The sequence below is a fragment of the Hippopotamus amphibius genome, chromosome 9 (genome assembly GCF_030028045.1).
Source record: "Hippopotamus amphibius kiboko isolate mHipAmp2 chromosome 9, mHipAmp2.hap2, whole genome shotgun sequence".
NCBI classification, from domain to species: Eukaryota; Metazoa; Chordata; class Mammalia; order Artiodactyla; family Hippopotamidae; genus Hippopotamus; species Hippopotamus amphibius.
In genome coordinates this window covers 90,772,185-90,779,243 of record NC_080194.1, presented here as the reverse complement: position 1 = coordinate 90,779,243, position 7,059 = coordinate 90,772,185, and positions in this window count along the sequence as shown.

Sequence of the window (7,059 nt, the reverse complement as noted above, 5' to 3'; positions counted from 1 at the left end):
TGGCCTGAAAGCCAAGTGCATGTGACCTTGGCCTAGTCAGCCTCATCTCTGCGCCTTAGTTTCTTCAAAAAACAAGGGGGTTGTATGAGTTTATCTCCAGTCTCTTTTTTATCAGGAAGAGAGCAATTAAATAGCAGGCTTGGTTTGTTGAGAAAAACAATCACATGGCTCTGGTCGGCTTGGGGATGGAAGGCAGAGTTCATAAACCCAGGAGAGGCTGTCAGAGGCAGGGCCCAGAGAAGGCCACCTACTCCTCATTGCCTGGGTTGCCTGGCAGTTCTGAGTCCTGGGAACATTTAATTCTTGCCATTAACTGAAGGCAAGAGCCTTTCTGAGATTTTGCTGGGAGAGGCAAGCATTGAGGGACAGCACCCCCAAAATATATTAATGCAACTGCATTAATTTGCTCTGTATGTAGCATTATAGAGCTTTTATTTTGAAGAGATGGACTATTCAGAGGTAAGGAAACTGAGGTACACAGTGGTGAAAGGACTGGCCTAAAATCACATGGCTGGTGAGTGATAGCTGGAAGAGGTGCGAGGTCTTGTAGTTCCCAGTCCAGACTCTTTCCACGACACCACTGCAGCACTTGCTTCCAACTTTCCATTGGACTTCTTCCTGCGTCTGGCTCACTTCCCTGTGAGGCCATAAGATCTGGGAAGGCAGGCCTGGCCTCCTTATCTGGACGTCCCCCAGAGCCTGGTGCAGGGCCCTGAACAGAGGGAGGGGTACTCAGAACCCCCAGTCTCCCAACCCCCTTTCCTCTCCCATCATGACCTTATTTACATGCACGTAGTTCTCTGGCTCAGTCTAAAAAGGCATCCCTGGATTGTGGACAAAGCCTTGGGCCAGGCATATTCCCAGTCCTAGCCGGGCCTAAAACCTGCTCTGTGACTTTGAGCAAGCTGATTAACTTCCCTGGGCCTCATTTTCTCCATCTGTCAAGATCCGTAACAGATTCTAACTCCTGAGGCATTTGTAACTTGAAATCCCAGATTAGGAAGTGTTTTTAAAAGCTATAACTCTGAAGTAAGGAATAAGCTTAACATTTCTGTCTTTTTTCAGGTCCCACAGCTTCAGGACCATATCTGCTCTATCTGCAGGGACTGGGTACTGCTTGATGGGGGTACCTACACCCTGATACCATGCTGGGTCCTATGAAAGTTACTGGATGTGTAACCTGAATAGATTCTGGGGTCCTACAGCCCAAATACCAAAAGTAATTTTGAAAAGGAATCCCAATTTTTACTTGTACCTCTTGAAGGTGATCCAATTCTTAACCTACAGCACATCTTCAAATTCCCTTTCCTCTTTTGCTACACCTTGCAACAGCTAAATTGCTGTCTACAAACCCTAAATCAGCCCCTCTCTCTGCCTCTCTCTATTCTCTGTAGTCAAGAAAGCTTTTCTGTCTCTCTTTGCCCACTGTTTTCTTCTTATTATGTAGACTAGCTTAGCCTCTCAGGTTTCATTATTTTCCCTTTTCCTTCACCCATTACCCAGATTCTCCCTAACACACAAAAAAAGTTACCTGTCTCCCTCTCTAGCTCTTATCTCTCACCTCCCGTTCTCCCAGTTCTATGTTACAAAAGCCCTGAAACTGAGCAGGCCAGGACAAGATTTCCAACAACAGGTGAGGGATAAAATTATCTTGGGGGTGAGGGGAGGCAGGGCAGAGGGAGGCTGAGAACAGTCAATGGTTAGTAAGGTTTTATCCTGTAACAGATAATAAAGGCACCTGCACTCAAGGAGCTTATAAAATGAGGACAATTAAAGAACAATAAAAGATGCTAAATCATTAAAAGATGTGGAGTTGAAGCAACCGTTGTGGGTTGCATCCTCAGGTTGGCCTGATACAGAAACAGGAAACTGACCTCAGGTACAGGGGAGCGCAGGCGGCTCAGTGAGGGGTACAGATGCAACAGAAGCAGGAGAAATCACAGATCTTGGTGGGAAGGGGTCTCAAAGACCAACTACCTTGTTCCAGTTCTCTCTGATGCTCAACTCTCTGCTAACATCCCAGGCAAGCAGTGTACCAGCATCTTTACAAACACCTCCAGTAATGGGGAGCTTACTACCTCCCAGGGCAGCCCATTCCATTTATGAACATCTGTTTTTCCTTCCTTTGAGCTGAATTCTATCTCCCAGTGATCTCTACACATTAGTCCATGAACTACCCCCGGCCCTTCATGTGTCTGAGCTTTAATGTCTCCAGACTGTTCTTTTCTCTCCCAGTGATCTCTACACATTACGTCCGTGATGACTGCTGGCCAACTTAGAGTAAAGCAGGACTATCAATCCTCTCCTTTATTCCAAAAGCTCTATCCCTATTCATATGGCTTAAAATTGGCTTCACTTTTGGCAACCACGTTATGGTGATGACTCACACTGAACTTACTAAAACCCCTGATTCTGTTTTACCTGAACTATTTCTAAGACACATCTAGTCTGTGTGTGTTGCTGAGCTCTTACACAGATGGCTGATCAATGCATCTTGTTAGGTTTTCCTACCATTGTATACATGGAGATGATTTTTGTATCCTTACCCTGTCTTTAAAGTGTTTACATATACTTCCAGGCTTATATCTGTGATATGTGATACTATATTTTCATGTACACTATTAATAAAAATATTAAACAGGAGATGAAGGCAAACCCTAAAGCACACACATGTTCCTGGTTGATACCAATCCATGTCATTTTTTTTAAGTGTACAATTTGATATTATTTTTTTAAATAATTTTTTAAATTTATTTATTTATTTATTTATATTTATTAACTGCATTGAGTCTACATTGCTGCGCGTGGGTTTTCTGTAGTAGCGGAGAGCAGGGGCTACTCTTCATTGTGGTGCACAGGCTTCTTATTGCAGTGGCTTCTCTTGTTGCAGAGCACAGGCTGCAGGGCACACAGGCTTCAGTAGTTGCGGCACGTGGGCTCTAGAGCTCAGGCTCAGTAGTTGTGGTGCATGGGCTTAGTTGCTTCGGGGCATGTGGGATCTTCCCGGACCAGGGCTTGAACTCGTGTCCCCTGCATTGGCAGGCAGATTCTTAACCACTGTGCCACCAGGGAAGTCCGATTTTTTTTTAAGAACTTTTATTGAGATACAATTGACATACAATAAACTGCATATATTTAAAGTGTACAATTTGATTTTTTTTCTTATTAGTAATGTATATATGGCAATCCCAATCTCCCAAGTCATGCCACCCCACCTCCACCCACTTTCCCCGCTTGGTGTCCATATGTTTGTTCTCTATATCTGTGTCTCTGCTTCTGCCTTGCAAACCGGTTGATCTGTACCATTTTTCTAGATTCCACATATACACATTAATATGCGATATTTGTTTTTCTCTTTCTGACTTAAATCCATGTCATATTGAGAAGTAGCAAGATACATGGTCTTGTAGGTGGAGTGGGTCAGATCATAATGAACCTCAAAAGCCTGATGGAAGAATAAGAAAGTCAGGAGGTCAGAACCAGAATGTTTTTGAGTAGAAGAGTCACATGGAAGCAGGCTAGTATAGCAACAAAACAAAACAAAACAAAACAAAACACTCACTGTGGAACTCCACAGATCTGGACTTGAGTCCTAGCTTTATTGCTTACTGGTTGTAGAACTTGGACAAATTACTTTAACCACTCTGAGCACCACTTCCTTCTCCTGTAAAATGGGGTAATACCAACTTCATAGATCATTCTAAAGATTAAATGAGATGACATATATGAAGAGCCTAATACATAGTGGATGCTCAATAATTCAAGTAGAAAAAGAAAGAGGGAGAGAAGAAACTCATGTTTCAGATAGGTTTGGTTTCTAAGAGGAGACTGCCTCTCTAGGAGGCCTGGGTGAGGATGGGGCAATAGTGAGAGCCTCGAATCACTCGCTGGGCACTCAAGTTCAGGTGGTACAGATGAAAGGGCAAAGGGATAAAAGCAGATTCTCCTCTTCAAAAGAAGAATTGAGGGACTTCCTTGGTGGCACAGTGGTTAAGAATTTGCCTGCCAATGCAGGGGACACGGGTTCAAGCCCTGGTCTGGGAAGATCCCACATGCCGAGGAGCAACTAAGCCCGTGCACCACAACTACTGAGCCTGAGCTCTAGAGCCCACGAGCCACAGCTACTGAAGCCTGTGAGCCTAGAGCCTGTGCTCCACAGCAAGAGAAGCCACTGCAATGAGAAGCCTGCACACTGCAGTGAAGAGTAGCCCCTGCTCGCCACAACTAGACAAAACCCGTGCGCAGCAACAAAGACCCAGCACAGTCCATAAATAAATAAATAAATAAATTTAAAAAAAAAAGAAGAAAATTGATACCCCTTGGACTCTAGCTACATATGGAGGATGACACAGAGAGAGGAGGTGCAGGTTTTTACACGGGGCGGTGACAGGGAAGTACTGTAAAGAGGGGTAATGGTTTGTGGAAGACAGGTTCATGTTTAGAGTGGTTGAATTAGGCATGATGGTAGGCATCCCCGTGGTTATGACCCGTGAGGAGGTAGAGAGGCTTGACTGAACTTTGGACTGAAAGACGTCAGAGCCAAATTTACATATTTGGGACATACCCCATGCCAGTGGGAGCTGTAGGCACGGAGCAAGTTCTCTGAGTGTGAGTTGGGAAGCAAACCAAGGGCAGTGCCATGCAGGACCCCCCAGAGCCATGCTGATTGTGACTTGGGACTAGAGAAGAAACTGCCCGATCCTGCTTCCCACCCCTGGCCCCCCCACCCCCCACCCCTTGCTTTCCCTATCTCCTGGTCAGAGTTGAATAGGTAGACCAGACCTTACACCTACCCTCGCATCACTGACCTCTGTCCGGAGCCCACTGGGACCTAAACTGTGTCCCTCCACGACTCTCCACTTTTCTGCCCTGATATCAGAAGGAACTCAACCTCTTGTTGAGCCAATAGACTCTAGCTTGTTGCTACAATCCTGGACTTGAGAAGGAAGAGCCCACGGGAGAGGTGTAGAAAGAGAGCTTTGAACAGAGGCAGGGAGGGACAAAGGGAGCTCAAGAGAGAAACAGAGAAGCCGAGTGGGAAAGGTGAGCACCACGGGTATGGAGAAAGGCAGACTGATAGAGGAGAAAAAGAGAGACTGAAGGAGGGGGCAGAAAAAAAGATTTGCCGAGAAACTGATGCAGTGCAACTGAGAAAACTGTCGCCATGGTGACGGGTCCAGAGGAGGGAGTAGGACTATAAATCCGATTATGAGTTGGGGGGAGCGGGGAGGGGGTTTGCTCAAGACCCAGAGGCAGTGCCCCCACCCGAGGCCCTCCCCACCAGACCTCCTTCACCCACAAGAAATGACTTTCCCAGAGGTCTCCCCAAGGCTAGTCCAAGAAGCGCAGTGAGGAGGAAGCACTGGAGCTCTGGCACTCTCTCCCCTCCCCCCACCCTGGGTGAAACAGAGCAGTACCCCCACCCCAATGTGCCTCCTGGGCTCTGGGAGAGCTCTCTCCATCCACCCTAGTTTCTCTCATTCTACCTCTTCAGATCCCCAAAGTGAAGAGAGGGGAGGGAACTTGTTTTAAGCACCTACTATGTGCCACTGTGTAGGGCACCTCAGGCCTTCTTTCATTTCACTCTGTCCTCAGCACAGACCTCAGAGGTAGGTTTATCGCCTGGGTTGATAGGCAGGAAACTGAGATCAAGGCCCCAGGCTGGGAAGCAGCAGCCAGAGTGGGGTGCAGCCTGGCCCATCCGCTCCAAAGCCATTTCCTCTCCTCCCAGCCCTCCGCCTACCTTGCAGAGCCTGGGTCCCATCCCCCACCCCCACCCCCACCCCATCCCCGGCTTTTCCTGCACCCTAGGGACAGGATGGAGCAGGGTGGGAGCTGCCGGACGAAGGACGAGTTCAAGGCTCTCACCGCACTCTTAGAGTGAGAGAGTTGGGGAGACTTGAGGCAAATACCCCACAGCAGGCAGGCTCCTGGCTAAGTGGGAGGCGCAGGGGTGCTCTGAGCTGGGGGCTGGGGGAGTGGGGAGGAAGGTCTGAGGTGGAGAGGGCCGTGGGAGTGGGGGAAGCTCAGAGGCCAGGCCGTTTCCGGCAATGCTGCGGAGAAACTCCAGCGCGGCCACGTGGGGAGCTGGGGAACCGGCAGCTCTCGGTTTGCAAGTCTCTGAGCTAGTGAGCCAGAGGGACTGGGGGTTGGTATTCGACTGCAGGTCTCTGCAAGTGAAGTGGCTAGAGGGGGCGAAGAGGAGGGTGCGGCTTCTCCCCCCCTCCCTCCGGCTTCTGTACAAATAACAGTTTTGCAAAGGGCACTATATCTGATGCGCATACTAAACAGGGCCTGGGGAGGTGGGAGAAGGCAGAGGTTGGGGCTGCGGCCTGGGCAGCTGTGCCAAGACTACCCCTCCCTGCCGGGAGGGTGCGGTGGGATTCTAGAGGATCCTGGGGCCTTCGCATTATACCTTGCTGTTCTTCCTAGTGGTTACCTGGTTACTTTGAAACAGCTCTGCATTCTCTCTGGGGTGGGCTTGAGCCACACCCTAACCAGGAAGTGTGTGTGTGTGTGTGTGTGTGTGTGTGTGTGTGTGTGAGAGAGAGAGAGAGAGAGAGAGAGAGAGAGAGAGAGAGAAAGGGAAATGGCTGGCCCCAAGAGGAGCGAAAGGTCCCCTGTCACGGAGCTGGAGATCCTAGGTCCCTGCCCTCCCCGCCCCCACCCCGCCCAGGAATGGGGCATAGAGCTCCTTCCTCCTCAGGCCTGAAGGGAAGGCTGATCCAGATCAGCTCACTTCTGTTGCTTCAGTTTCCACCATCTCCTCCACATGCCACCAATATCCAGGACGCCTCTCCTGACCTTCCTTCCCTATTCCCATCATAGGTTCCAGACCCAAAAGGAACTGCGGGCGGTGAGAAGAAGAGTCTCTTCCTTGTCCTCCTCCTTCAAAGCTGCCCTCCCTAGGCTATCTGGTCTCCCAGCCCTTCACCGCGACTCTACCCAGACCTGCAGGCCTTCAACACCCTCTAGCCTTGCCCAGACCCACTCATTCACCTGTCCCCCTAGTGTGAAGCAATCTCCACGACTCCTACTTGCCACATCCAAGGAGCACAT